This window comes from Diabrotica virgifera, chromosome 1, assembly GCF_917563875.1.
Source record: "Diabrotica virgifera virgifera chromosome 1, PGI_DIABVI_V3a".
Taxonomy (NCBI): Eukaryota; Metazoa; Arthropoda; class Insecta; order Coleoptera; family Chrysomelidae; genus Diabrotica; species Diabrotica virgifera.
This window is the reverse complement of record NC_065443.1, coordinates 148,567,144-148,583,859: the sequence shown is the minus strand read 5'-3', so window position 1 is coordinate 148,583,859 and position 16,716 is coordinate 148,567,144.

The following is a 16,716-nucleotide window of genomic DNA, read 5'->3' as shown; positions in this document are numbered from 1 at the left end:
CTATTTGTTAATAGTCACCTATATATTTACTTCTATAAAATTCTCCTGTCACACTGTTAGTTGCCATACTCCTCCGAGACTGCTAAACCGATTTTTATGAAATTATATATGTATATTTGGTAGGTCCTATAATCGGTCTTAATCTATTTTTCATATCTCTGAGTGATAATGGGAGTTCCCTTAATATTTTGTAATGTTAGATGGGGATATGTGTACATAACGCATTCTATAAGACTACCAGTACATACAAATTAAAAAAATTATGATCACAATCCATCAACATGCTCCGGAGATATTAATTGCAGCATATGTTTGAAGAATCAGTTTCATTTTTTGAGTACATGGATTTTAACAATTCCCCATCCATCGACCACGAATCGATTTCGTTAGGGTGACACTTTTCAAGCTTTATTAAACACTCTGTTGACGGTCAAAGTTTACTCAAACTTTTACACATAAACTATATACCTTTAACTTCAAAATGGCGCTAGTTAGGTTGCTTAATTGTTATAAAAAAGTAGCCGTCAATTAATAAAAAAAGTGGCTAACTTTGGCCGTCATTAACCTAGGCAAAAAGTTTTTTAATTCGTGTAAAGATACCAGCTTTTCAAATTCCATTGTAGTTTTAGCCTACAGTTAATATTAACAAAGTTATTCAAATTGTTTATAAGCCAAAAATGACTCTACATTAATAAAATGTTTTCGGAGTGATAAAAATTACTTTTTATTATTTCTTTAAATACTTTGAAAACAAGACTATTCTTCTTTCATGTGGCTTCCACAGAATTGCTATATCATTATTATTTTATAAACAATAGCATTGCGAAAAAAAGCTCTTTGGGAAAAACAAATTGAATAAAATTTAAACTAATAATTGACGAATCGTCTTAATTTTTTTTGTGCATTATATGGATTGTTTGACTCAACTATTCGTGCAGTATGAAAGTCTTAACGTCATTTTAGAAAAAGTTATAGCAATTTTTTCATTTTCAAAATTTTAGTCTTATTTTGCAATTTCCGAAGCAGCAAATGATCGGGCCAAAATTCAAAAACTGCCATTTTAAACCTTGGTTCATCTACTAAAAGTAAAATACTATAAATAAGATATTTTATCGCCAACCGTCACTAATGTCATTCATTATTTTACTCATTTGTCCCCATTTGCGGCAGTAAAGTAAAACTTTATTGTACTGAAAGAATAATTTTACTTTACCTGCCGCGATTAATCAAATTAACCGATATTGAATGTAAGTGGTCGATGGCAGTAATCGAATGGCGAGTATTTGAGTGGACTTACAATTTATTTACTTTAATTATTAAAAATATTGTACGCAATTTGGGATATTATCAATTAAACTTATGTCAAAAAGTGAAATTTTGTAGTATTTTGTAATTATATTCATATAAAATAAATTAAAATTTTATCGATTTAGTAATTATTTAATATTGATAGCTATCGATTAAAAATCGAAAGCGGCCATCTTGCAAGTTATCTGTTGTCACTGTCAGGAAATTATTATGTATGACGTTTAAAATTTAAAAAGTTCTTAAATTGTAAATTGCTAAATAAGTGTTAAAACCAATATCAAATTATTTTGGCAAATATTATTTTATATCAATAAAACATATCTTAACCGATTTGTCAAATATACCAGCAAACGAGAAGTAAACTCAACCTTCCCAGGGACATATCTGAGCTTCTAAAAGACAATACAAATTTCAACAATATCATACAGTTTTTAACGGAAATAGGAATAAAAGACATTTAATTGTATCACACATTTTTCAGGTATACTTTTTGTTAGTACATATTTATTTATTTAATATTACAATCTCTTTTTATTTTTAATATGTATTTTCCATTGTTGTCGTTTATAACGCCAGTGGTTCGGACAAAATTAAATTTAAAAAATATATGTTGGCGATAAAATTTTGTATGCACAACGTCAGTAAAGATTCCTTATCGCACTCGTCTGTTACTCGCCTCGCTCGCTCTTCTTGTAATATCAGACTCGTTCGATAAAAAGTCACTTTACTGACTTGGTACATAAATAACTATTATCTAATTACCCTATTTTTACCTGAACCTAGCGATTTAAACGAAAAAACTGCCATTTGACCCTTATTTGTTAATAACCAAAACTCTCGTCCGAACTGTGACAGGCATTTTTGTATTTATAATGTATTAGGTATATAGTACCAAAAAAACCCATTTGCAACCTGGCTGCTCAACTGTCCCGAACATGGTATATTTTTGCCTTATTTCTCTGGCGTACGATGGCGTTCGACAAAATCGTCGATGATATCAATTCTGCAGGACTGCAGCAGAAAAAACAGTTTCTTTGTGGTAAAATCGTAACGATTTTGTTGGATGCACGGTCACACACGATCATAATTTTTGTCAATTAGTCGAATTAGTCAATTATCATAAGTGGCCGGCTTAATATAGCTTTAGATCGTAGGAGAACCATCTAAGACCTGTTGTCTTTCTATATGTTTTGTATCTAAAAACTGCAGATAGTTTGATTGCCCCATTGCTGATACGATATCCTAGGTTAAGTTTTTTATAGTTCTTATGTAGGTATCTCATTTATATTGTTTTTATTTTGTTTTTAAAATTCATTCTTTACTCCCGTAAGTTACTGTCTATTTAAACGGCAACTTTTTTATTCCTTGACACTTTTTGGTTTCTGGGAAATTTGTTATTCAAAGAGTAAAATAAATTTGTTGCGTTTTTTTCTCTCCATATACATTTCGTCTTTCATACTGACTTATTTTTCCTTTGGCTCTAATCCTATTAATTAACTGTTTTTATTCTTATATCACTGATGTCTTGTCTTCTATTTTTATATAATAGTATATATTACAAGCATAGTTACTTCGTTTTCTAGTCATACAATTAACCTTCGGAGTATGAAGACTGGGTCAAGCGTGACCCGAAATTCACTTATTTCTTAATATTTTATGAAATATTTTTTTACAAATCTGATTGATCGTAAATTCTCCTTATTTGTTTCAATCTATTTTTTCGTATATAATTCGTGAACATGCAAATTACAGTTTTTCCTCTACGTAACATATATGATGCCGGGTCAGTCCTGACCCGGTCTTCGGATTTCGAAGAATATTTTCAATATGTTTGTAGGTATGGTATGTTAAACAGTAAATGGTTAAGTTCAATTAGTTACCACTATAAACAGCCCGGATTAACCGATAATAGTATAAAAGGCCCGGTTTCAGGTAAAATTTATTTTAGGCTTTATTATGGGAGTACCGTCTAGTCAGTGTTAATTGCAAAAGACCAACTCTGTCTACCTCGGTGGCTTATCGCTCCGGGTGGGTCTTAACATTGGGCCAGGTCAGATAAATTTAATAATATTTACGACCGCACTAATTGAACTCAAACCATTTACTGTTGAACAAACATTACACGTAAATCGCAGCCGTCTCTGTTTACGGGTATACGTATTTAATTAAATATATGGCCGGAGCGAATTTACCTATGTCCGTTTTCTGTAAGGTATTAAAATCTGTCCGCCGGAGCGAACTAGTATATGCCCTTGGGGAACCATCTTAAAAAATTTAAATACAATAATTTAGGATTATAATTGTTATGTTTGTTAATAATACTGACTATTTAAAACATCCTTATAAATAAAATGAGAATGGGTCACGCTTGACCCATCATCGTAATCTAAGTAAGTCAAATAATCTCCTTACTCCGAAGGTTAAATAATTTACCGTCAGTTTTTTAAAACACAAAAAGACTGTTTTCAAAAATATTTATTATGTAACTTATAAACTAATTATATAAATATAATATAAATATGTAATTCTAAGCATAATAGTTGTTTATGTACCAAGTCAGTAAAGTTACTCTTTATCGAACGAGTCTGATATTATGAGCAGAGCGAGCATAGCGAGCGAGGCGAATAACAGACGAGTTTACTGACGTGGTGCATACAAAATTTTATCGCCAACAATTTGATATTGGTTTTAATACTTACTAACAATTTACAATTTAATTTTTTTTTAATTTTAGACGTAATGTAATACAAATTTCATGACAGTGATGACAGATGACTTATGCATGATGGCCGCCTTCGATTTTTAATTGATAGTTTTCAATATTTAGTCCATGTGGTGAGACCGCTCCCGTCTGCAAATAATTTCTGATTCGGTTTCTTTGTGGATTCCTATTTAAAAATGTCCCCTTGTGTCGGGCGGAATTTTTGGCAGAAATTGTTTAAACAATTTTTTTAAACAAATACAAAAGATAATGTTTTTTTACTTTGGAGCATATATTTTTAGATTTTTTGGGTCAATATAAACAAGAACGGTATCTTGTATTTTTTGTTAGAAATTGATAGTTTTGGAGTTATAGGCGATTTAAAATCTGAAAAATACGAAAATACGCATTTTCGAGGCTTAAAAACTCATATTTAGATTAGTATTTTTGAGGTTGTCAGAACTCAGATTGAAGTCTGAACATTCAGCTTCAAGATTCTGAAGAGTGATCGCGTCTAACTTTAATTTATACCGTTATTTTTTTAAATGTTAAATACGCGTGTTTATCCGATTAATTTGCCGGTCCGGCGCGCTCTATTTCAAAAATCTCCTATTTTCATCCGAAAAATATTTTTTTTAGATTCTTTGTGATATTCTAAATAAAATATGTTTCTTGCCATTTTTTTCAAAAGTAAATAGTTTTTAAGTTATAAGCGATTTAAAATCCTGAAAATGACAAAAAAACGCATTTTCGGATTTTAAATCGCTTATAACTTTAAAACTATTAACTTTTGAGAAAAATGGCAAGAAACATATTTTATTTCGAATATCACAAAGAATCAACAAAAATATTTTTCGGGGGAAAATAGGAGATTTTTGAAATGGAGCGCGATGCACCGGCAGAAAAATCGGATAAACACGCATATTTAACAATTAAAAAATAACGGTATAAATTAAAGTTAGACACGATCACTCCTCGAAATCTTGAAGCTGAATGTTCAGTCTTTAATCTAAGTATCTGGTAACCTCAAAAATACTAATTTAAATATGGGTTTTTAAGCTTCGAAAATACGTATTTTGGCATTTTTCAGATTTTAAATCGCCTATAACTCCAAAACTATCAATTTCTAACAAAAATTACAAGATACCTTTCTTGTTTATATTGACCCAAAAAATCTAAAAATATATGTTCCAGAGCATAAAATATGATCTTTTGTATTTGTTTAAAAAAAATTGTTTAAACAATTTCTGCCCAAAAATTCCGCCCAGCACCCTTTAGATTTGTTTAAAGGGGACATTTTTGAATAGGAATCCTCAAAGAAACAGAGTCAGAAATTTTTCCAGACGGGAGCGGTCTCACCACATGGACTAATTGAATAATTACTAAATCGGTAAAGTTTGTATTTATTTTATATGAATATAATTACAAAATACTACAGAATTTCACTTTTTGACATAAATTTTATTAACAATGTCGTAAATTTTGTATAATATTTTTAATAATTAAAGTAAATGTATGGTAAGTTAACTCAAATAAATAATCGATTACTGCCATCGACCACTTACATTCAACCTCGATTTACCGCGGCAGGTAAAGTAAAATTCTTCTTTCAGTACAATAAAGTGTTACTTTACTGCAGCAAATGAGGGCAAATGAGTACAATAATGAATGACTTTAGTGACGATTGGCGACAAAAACAATTTATTCACTAATGCCTATTAATAATAGATAATAGTTTACTGAAGACATTGAAAAGTATAATTTGAATGTCAGTGTAATAAATTTAAGTACATTGTGTGGTCGGCGGACAAAAGCAGACAAGTCAATTTTTGAGAATTCTTTTTATTCCTTAAAATCATCTAAAAAAATTTTCTACAGCTATAATAAAACAGACAAGTCAAATGGTATACCTGTGTTTCCATATCAAATAGTGATCTTTTTCATAATTAATTTTATTCATTTTAGAGATGAACTCAACCAATCAAGTCCTTTTATCTGGTTTAGATTGGCGTGTGTCTAACCAAAACATTTGACTTAACTGATTAGGTACATTTGTAGATTTATCCAGTTATCAGTGAAATGCTCACTAGCGAAAAGACTGATGGAGTCATGAAAAACAATATGTAAATGATTCATTTAATTTGTAATTTGGGTATTGATTACATTGTATTTCTTAAGTTTCTTATCTCTTTCAATGTTTTGGTTAATAATATACCCTGTATAAGTGTAGTAAGCATATTTCATGAAAATATTCATACATACAAAAAATCAATGCCTATAGATATTATGTTTGAATGTAACGACTTAAAAATTAAATTTTTAACAAGACAGGGAAACTATGTGTAGAACTCTAAACAAAAACACTTAGTTAGAGGAAGTGAAGTGATATTTTTTATTTTAATAAATGTAGATATGCTTTATATTGTACATTTAATGTAATTTTATTCTACTCAAATAAACTCGTATAATATCCAAATTTATTCATAGGAATTTAAAAAGCTTAATCTTGGATATAAAAAGCCAAAATTTGATACATGTTTTACCTGCAATAAATTTATTATGCAATTAGAAATTTGTATTACAAATGGCCAGAATGAAAAACAATCTTCAGATCACAAGTCCCACCAAATAGAAGCTGATCAAGCGTTTGATGAAAAAATCAGAGATAATGAAACTGCCAAAACTGTTCCAAATTTAAGGCCATACACTTTCGACCTATAATGGTGCTTACCAACTGGGATCTAAAATCATCGGCTTCATTTTATAAGATACAGCTGTGAACGTTTAATTTCATGGTTCATGATAAGAGTACACGTAAAGCTGTTTGTTACATGTAGTATGAATCTCTTGCAGGTAGAGGGGCAAATCAGATAGCATCTTGTCTGTACAAAACCTGCAAACGATCGTACCACCTGAGACAAAACATGTAATTTATTATTCAGACATATGTGGGGGGCAAAACCGTAACCCTAATGTATCTGCCATGTTTACGTGGGCCTTGCATAGATCCTCATCTAATATTAAGCTAGCTAATAGATCATATGTTTTTGGTACCTGGTACGTTGGAAAAAAAATGGCTTAGATATACAAAAGGGTTGGCAATCGTTCAATAATTCAAAGAGCCTTAATACAAAGACCATTTAAGACTAAGACTGTTGATTTCAACAGAATAGGGGGCCAACTCCCTTTAGAAGTCCCAATTATAACACATCAACCAATTATTATCAGAATTTTTTAATTTTTATTACACAATAACTAATATTTATATATATATTTTTTTAATTTTTAAAGTTTGCAATTCATTTGTGAATACATAAATGGAGTGCAAGTCTCTTCGCACTGGATAAGATTATAAAATCAAAAATCTTACAAGAAGTTTAAAGATCAAAATCTATAAATCCATCGTAAGACCTGTACCAACATATGGATGCGAAACGTGGACCATGACTAAATCAAACGAAGAAAAGCTCAAACGTTTTAAACAAAAAATATAAAAATTTTCGGACCTCACCACGAATTAACACAAACCAGTATAGGATCAAAACCAACATCGAATTAAAAGCACTCTACAATGACACCGATATTGTCCAAGAAATTAAATGACAGTGACTAAGATGGGCAGGCCACGTGCAGAGACTTCATAACGAGAGACTTGTAAGACTGAAATGGGAGGAGATTCCTGCAGGCAAAAGATCACTCGGAGGTCTCAAAATGCGATGGAGAGATAACATCCAAGCAGATCTCCGAAAAATGAACATTCTATTTGACCCATACAATCAGCCAGGACCCACCCAGGGGTGTAGCGCTAAGTGATGATGATGATGACTTCATTTGTGCCTTGAAAGACGTCTCTAAGTGGACAACTCAGTCAATATCCAAAATATTTAACATTTATCATTTTTTTATTTTGTATCGTAATAAAGGTATCTTATATACAGTAGGAAAAGTGAAAGAATACCCATGAACGAACATATAAAACACGCTGTATTTTCCTGTCACCGTGTCACACAAAAAATTGGCCAGCGCAAATACATGTAATAATTATTGTTACATGTACTAGCACTGGGCAATTTTCTTTGTGACACAGTGACAGGAAAATACAGAGTGTTTTATATGTTCGTTCATGGGTATTCTTTCATTTTTCCGACTGTACATAACTTTAATTAATAAAAGCTACATTACCAGAGAACGGCAGTCCTCGTTACCAGAGAATGGCAGTTCTTGCCAGTGGCGCACACCCACACCCCCTACACGCGACACTATATATACACGAAATTTTCGATCTTCTAAATCTGACTGAATTGAAAATTGGGCCAACTCCTATCTTAAAGTTCAGGAAAAGACTCACTTATTCCTATGTCAACCATCCATTTTGGTCCAAGGGTGTGGATTTTACGGCCCTTCCTCTTTAGGGTCTGTTTTCCGTTCTCCTCCCCAAAACTCCCAAAAACTTCGAAAATTTAAGTCCGACCTTTGCGGCTTCTAATAGTACTTACTGATCATTAGGGTGGAGTGAAAATAAAACAAAATTTTTTTTTTTCTCAAATTTTTTCGCCTGTATGCGGAAAAGTGGTCTCACGTGTAGTGTAAGTAGCTTGCAAAAAATGAATTTGATGGGATAATTTTTTCCGGTGCCCCAAGCCACCTAAAAATTAAGATAACGTGAAAATAAAACAAAAATTTTTTTTTCTCAAATTTTTTCGCCTGTATGTGGAAAAGTGGTCTCACGTGTAGTGTAAGTAGCTTGCAAAAAATGAATTTGATGCGATAATTTTTTCCGGTGCCCCGAGCCACCTAAAAATTAAAATAAAGTGATTTTTTTTGCAGCTCTTCGCTTGTTTTCCGTGAAAACAACCCAGAACTCACCACGAGGAGGTGGCTGCAATTCGAGTTCCACCCACCCACCCACCTTTAAAACGTTTATGATTTAATGCTTGAGATTAGCTAAAAACTCAACTTTTGTGTTAAATTTAGGTAATGCTTGTCGGGAAACTATTTGGGACCTTATGAAGCCATCTCTTGCTTCAGGCCCACATACTTTTAAGGATGCCTCTGTTACCAACTTAACGCAGCGTTCTATAGCTTGGGAGTGACAGGGAAAACGTAGTATCTCCATTTCTTCAGGAACATCTTTAATCATCTGTTTTAGATCTTCTGTTGAAATTTTTTTTGTCATTGGAGGTTCGCTTATCACTAATTGTTGCCAGTCAATCATTTCAATGTAGTCATTTGCGTTAAAGTTAATTTCTGGGACTTTAAATTTTCTTATTTCATGGGAGTTTCTGGATTTTAAGATTCGCCGCAAACCTAACTCTCTGATATGCTGCCGTTCATCACAAAGCATTGCTATCAACACATTTTCAGGATGTGCAAAATAACCATTAATTTGTATTATCCTGTCCACTATTTTTTGCAGTTCAGGTGACAAATACCTCGTCCTTTTTACTAAATTAAATAAATGTACTGGTCCATCAAAACAAAATGGTCTTGCTTTAATCTCGAACCACAGTGGGGCATATACGTTTTGTATATAGCATACCAAAGATTTTAGGTTTTCCGAAGGAGGATCTGTTGCTACGTAAAGACGAAGAATTCTGCTTGCAGTTGTTAGCCATCTAGCATGTGAAATTTTTCCCGGTTGTCTTCTTGCTAAGTCACTCGAGATTTTACCGTTAGATACTGAATTACTAATTTCAAATAAATATTTCTGATCCGTGCTAAGCTTCTCGATTTCCTTTGCATCATATTTGGGTAAAACTGATCGAATTTGCTCAAATTTAACTACAGGAAGATGCTCGCAGTTTTGTAGTCCTTTTCCAATTTGTCCTGAAAACTCACGTGGTCCGGTAGTTTCTCCATCCAAGTGCTTTATTAGATGGCGCAGAGGTAGTTCATTGGTATGTAATATGCAAATAAACCATTGCATTGATCGACCAATTGCAAGTTCTACTTTACGGATAACACCATTGTGAATACCTGTATTGACAGCAGTTCCGTCGCATCCAACAGCTACCAAATTATCAAGGTCTACATTTTTATTTAGAAAGTCCAACATTGTCTTGCTGATTTCTTCTGCACTACCCGACGATACACTAATATGTCCTATATATTTTGACTTGGGCTCAGAGACTAAGACAATATGTTCTTCAGATATGGTAGTTTTGTAGTATTTATTATCCTTCATTTCATTTTGTAGAGTTCTATCTTTTCTACCATCAAAATAGATTCCATGAAGAAATTTAAAAATTTTTGTATCATCAATTTTAATCTGGTTGCGCCTTTTTTTTCTCTCCCGCCTAATTTTACTCCGATCTATGATTTTGTCATGACTTTCTACCGAGATGAAACTTAGATCTTGCAACACCGAGTTTGTTATTATGGATGCTACTCTATCAGATACTCCTGTACGATCGCATGCTTGAGCTAAGTTTGGCAAACTAATTCGCATTTGTTTTGTTTTTTTTGTATTCGGTAAATCGTCTTTTGTTCCGGTTTTTGTATTTTTCTCGTAGACACTTGTGGCACTTTCATCTGAAGACTCACTTATAATTTGTTCTACTGGAAGATGTGTTTCGGATCTTGATGAAGAAGATGTAGCTATTGGAGATTGTGTTTCCACAATTTTCCGGTAAATAGAGCGTTCTAGTTTTTTGGTAATTACTTTATCCACCGAACCAATTACCATTTTTCTATCATGCCTCTGATCTTTAATGAAGTCATGCTCTCGAGCCGGTATTTTATTTTTGCATTTGCATAATAAATAGTCAGAACATTTGCATGATGCAATATCAAACAATTTCTTTTCCAATAAATCTCTAAAATCTTTAACCTTTCTTTGCATATTGGCTGAGTTTCTACTTTTCATAGGTTTTTTAATATTTCTGTATTTTTGATGTAATTCCTTTAATTTAGATTTAATTTGTTGATCGGATATTATCGGAATGGATGCTTTAACCCACAGCAATTTTAATTCAACAAGAAGAATTTCATTAATGTCACTAACAGTTGGTTCAGCATTATTTGCTGCAGCTTCTTTCATAAACTGGCGAATACACAAAAAGTTTCTGATAACATCAGCACAGGTCGGTAACATATTGTCTTTAAACTTCCTTGGTGCTCCAAAAACACAACAAGCGACGTCTGTTCGTGTTTTAGGCATGTTTTCTTTTTTTACGGATCTCACGGACACAGTTTAACAACACAGAATAAAACAACGGTTCACTGTATTGCATCTAAATTGATACTAATACAAGAAACGCAGTTTGCTCTCGAATCGAACTACTACCAAAATTAACCAAGTAAGTATTAACGAAGGCGGGCGCATCGGCGCATTACTTTAGTGGGAGGCCAATAGCCTCAAATTTCGAAGTAGTGGGGGCACCGCTAAACGAAGTCCGATCGATTTGAAATTTTGCAGGGTATTACAACAAATATGCAGACCACTTTTCCGCATACAGGCATTTTAAATTTTAAAAGTTGATTTTTTCGCTCCACCCTACTGATCATTGCCTTTCCAACGCATGTCTAATTTTGAAAATCGGTTATACCATTCAAAAGTTACCGAGCTCAGAAATATGACTCAATTTCTATTTAAAAAAGGGAAAATGTTTGTGCATATGTATGTATGTATGTATGTGACTGGAAAAGTTACACCGATTTGAATTTTTTCTGTGTTTGAAGAGAGGGTCAGGGCCGATTTAGAACCGGTGTATTTTGTGACTTTTGACCACCCATAAGGCAGCTATAGGACTTGGTAGGTACAAAACGGCGTATTTTTTGGGGGTATATATATCTTCGGTTCAAGAAGAGGGAGAAGTACCCCAAATACACCAAATCAATAGTGTTGAGTTAAGCTTTCAAATGGTGTATAAGACGTCACGATGAGATGCACACACAGCTCAATATAGCCGAAAAACTGAAAAACTAAACTTTGAAAATTTTTTTTCGACAATTACTCAAAATTTTAAGCTACGAACTGCGCCAATAACTGAGCGTTTGTAGAAGGACTCTAGACGAATCTAACGGTGTATACCTACCTCATATCCGGGAAAATTCAAATTTTTAAGTTGTAGGCTTCATAAGTATAATCAAATCTATTATCTATGGAAAAAAACTGTTTTTCAAGCTCAATAATTCCTGTAATAGCTTCAGTTATCATACTTGACCTTAGATGCATCAGATACTACTTCTCCATACGTTTCAAACTCATGTTTAGCGATCAAAATTGGTTCAGCCGTTTAGAAGGTATTAAGCTACAAAAGTATAATCCAATCAACGATTATTCCCGAAATGGTTTATGTAGTTGTAGTAGTTGCCGGCCATCCCAATATTTTTTTTTCAATCTATTTCGAATAAAAAAATTCTAGTGTACATTCGATGGACACTAGATCTTTTGGGAGGTAATGCGACAAAGGCAACCATTTATAAAGCTTAACGTGTAAAAACAATACAAAAATAAAACAAAAACGCTTAACGCCGTAAAAATGAGTGGCGCATACAATATTACAGCTACAAAAGATCTGATATGAATATTACGTGGCGCGAACATGTATTTTTATTTTGATGCAAAACAAAATTCTAGTTTTATTTTAACATATTTTTCTATAATATTTGCTAAACTTGAAGTAAACGCGCAACAAAAGTGTTTCAACATTCAAACTGTCTCAAAGTTACTCTTTTGTGGCGCGTTTTACTTCAAATTGAGCAAATATTATGGAAAAATCTTTTAAAATAAAAGTAAAGTTTTGTTTTGCAACAAAATGGAAATACATTTTCGCGCCACGTAATATTCATGTCAGATCTTTTGTAGCTGGAATATTGTATGCGCCATTCATTTTTCCGGTGTTTAGCGGTTTTTTATTCTTGTTTATTTATACGTTTAATTTTAAAACAGTTTTTTTTTCGCTTCCTGAAAAAACTCAAATTTCGACTTGTCTGCGTTTGTCCGCCGACCACACAATATATCTTGCCAATTTTAAAATATACTTAATAAACCAAAACACAAAATATTGCACAACGCTGTAAATAATGTAAAATACTACACAAATCATACAAATACTGACTTGAACGAAAACAACAGCTTCACCCGTTTACACTTCGAAAGGACCAACATGGATGAGATTTTACGTCAAACGTTCGTAATTAGAAAGAAGGTTCTGAGAAGCACTGTAGATAAGATGTGAGAAAATACAATTTTACATAAGAGAATGTAGTGAAATAGAAAACTACGAGTTTTCACGTGAATAAGAAATTAAGGTAAAGAATAAAACAATAATGTTCCCAAAATGAAGTAAATAAAAAACGCAGAAAACGCTAACGCAAAATAATGACGTTATATGAATAACAAAAATAGCAAACACTGAAGTAATAATTATTAGTCTCAACGAAGTGATAGTAAAAGCAGCAGCATGTATATCACAGAAAGTGACGTAGTCGAATAAATCTGGGCAAAAAGTCTAATATCTTAGCCTCAGTCAAGGAAGTTCTTGGTGAAAGAAACATTAATAAAAATAAATCGCTTCCAAGACGAAGAACTCCATGGTTTTGTACAGAAGTGAAGGAAAAATGTAAAGAGAAGAAAAAAGCGCACCTAAAATACATGTCAACTAAAACACAAGAGGCATTATAAGACTATAGAAACGAAACACATTCAGTAGTAAGAAGAATAAAAAATGATCACTGGGAACGTTTTTCGAAAGAAATGCGACATGATTTTTATGGTCTCCAAAAGGAAATATGGCGCTTTATAAGAGGCCAAATAACGGAGGTAAAGGAACTAATAGAACCATAACACATAGAAAAGGATACGCGGATTGACTATCTAAAAAAGCTCTATGCAGAGGAAGAACAAATGATGCTAGAAGCGGAAACACCAGAAATTACCACAAATGAAGATGTTAATATAAGTGCACACGAAGTATGAAAAACACTCGAAAAGCTGAACAACAGAAAAGCTGCAGGTAGGATGGAATACCAAACGAATAACTGAAGTATTGTGGAGCAGCAATGACAGAACAATTAACAACAATTATTAAACAAAATCATAAAACACAATATTATACCGGAAGAATGGAGAACGAGCAAACTAATTCTACTATTCAAAAAAGGAGATAAAAAGCAGCCAGAAAACTACAGCGATATATATCCACTTGTTAAATACTACCCTAAAACTTACAACTAAAATCTTACAAGACGTAATGAATCAGAGGATAAGTTTAGCAGATGAACAACAGGGTTTTCGTACTGGAAGATCGTGTACAGATGCAATAAGTACGGAGACCTAGACAAAGAAGTGAGAAATCAAGTACAAAAAGCAAATAGCTAGGCAGGATGCCTTAATAACACTATATGGCGAAACCTGGCGAAAGTCAAGAATTTATAAAGCCAGTGTAAGACCAATAATGACATATGCATCAGAAACAAGACCCAATACAGTCACAACACAAAGACTACTGGAAACGGCAGAGATGAGAGTACTGAGAAGAATTACAGGAAATACACTAAGAGATCGAACGAGGAGCGAAGACATTAGAAGACAATGTAACGTACAGTCTATAAACGAATGGACACTAAATAGAAAAAAAGAATGGAACAACCACATAACCAGAATGTGGGAGACACGTGTGGTCAAAATAGCACGGGATAAATCACCAATCGGTAGAAGAAGTATCGGCCGACCGCGCAAAAGATGGAGTGACAACCTTCCATAGAGGTATCAATCCGCCAATGAACAAGCAGAATTGCTTATAAAGAGGAAGAAGGAGAAGAAGAACGAAGTGATAAATTGTTGGTATAAAAGTAGTATCATCTTTTAAATAAAATTTAAATATTTCAATAAGCGTTAATGGTCACTACACAATAAATATACTTAGAAGGTATTATTGGAGTTAATGCAGGGCAGGATTTAAGGGGGCAGAATGCGGGCTGCCCCTACATTCTGGGGGCCCCCACAAAGTCCCAAACTTAAAAAAAATCAGCACATTATTCACATAGAATAATTTTTGTCAATCAATTAATTGTGATATTTCGTTACATGGAAGGTTTCTCTCCTGTTAAAAATGTATTTTTGCGAAGTCACGGTCATTATAAAGCAGAAGATATATTTAATTTTCTAATGACATTCTTGCAAGAAGATTATATCAATTTGAAAATGTGCAGGGGACGGTCCAAGGACAACCCGTCAGTTATGAGTGGAAAATACAATGGTGTTTAAACTGGAATTAGATAACATATATTGCCGTTGTGGATTTCGTGTGCCGTCCACTCTCTAAATTTAGTTGCAAAAGCTGCAGCTGAGTGTTGTCCTGCCGCCATAGCATTCTTTGATTTTCTGGATGGACTATATGAACTATATGTATTGTTCATCTACATATAGATACAACTTGTTAATCCAATGTTTAAAAGCGTCTGTAAGCGAGAGCAATGCCGACCGTGGCAGAAATATTATTGTTCCTAAAAGAGTAAATACCTCCATTCATTCCAATTTTGGATTTTACATTATCTGGAAAATTTAACTTTCAATGAAACTGAAGCTTACCGACATTGATAGCAATGATTTAGATGAAAACCTATATTTTGAGGTACAATTTGTAGAAATTTTTTAATTCATTTAAAGAGGAAATCAGCTCATCAAATATAAGTAAAGAACTTCAAATTTACCGACTGCTAAAAGAAAATAATATGAATGATACGTTTCCAAATGTTGTGGTGACACTTCCTTTGTTTAGTTCTGATGCTAACTAAATGCAGTGGAGGGAGGTTATTCTCAAAACTTAAGTTAATTAAAAATCGGCTTCGGTCTAGGATGGATGATGGGCCAAGAGCGTTTGAATCATCTCTCTATAATGGGCATTGAACACGATGTGCTAGCAACCAGACATGTCCGACGTAATTAAAGAATTCTCAATAAAAAAATCTCGAAAAGTACTCGGGTTTAACCAAATATTTTACTATGTTTATTTTTAATGTTTTACTGTAAAGGAAGATTTATATTATCCGTTCGGGCACGTAGCGTTTTGTTTCCGAAAATATAAAAACCTAATTTTACAAAAAGTTGTCTGATACTATACGCTCCGGACAGTATGAATTGTTCATATTTAAAACCATAAAATCAATATTTTTCGGAAACGAAACGCTACGTGCCCGAACGGATAAATATTAATCTTCCTTAACAAAAAAAAAAACAAATTACAGTTCTTGTATTTTTTTATTTAAAAATATATTTATAAAATTAGATCAACATTTTTTTTAATTTCTAAACGAGAAAACCCTGTACATATCCCTACATATCCTAGTTACAACAACAATTTTTTTAATGGTAGGAGGTAGGTCCCCACACCAATTCTGCCCAGGGGCCCCCACTGCCTTAAATCCGGCTCTGAGTTAATGGTGTAGGTACCCATTAATAATATTTTTAATTAACTATTCTAATTGGGAAATAAGCCAGAATTTAACTTGAAAAAATAATTTTATTACCGTTTCGACTTGCATTTCGGACGTCGTTGAGAAAATACAAAATATTAATAAATTAAACAAAAATGTTGTTGCTTAGTAAAGAAATTCTTCTAATAATTTAATTTAATCTGACTCAATTATATCAGCAATTCAGGCATATGTTAAAGTAGAAGACTTTAAAATGATATTGCCAATATTTATGAGGTGCGTTTCTGGGGTGATTTTATTGAAATATAGTTCATTCGATTACATGA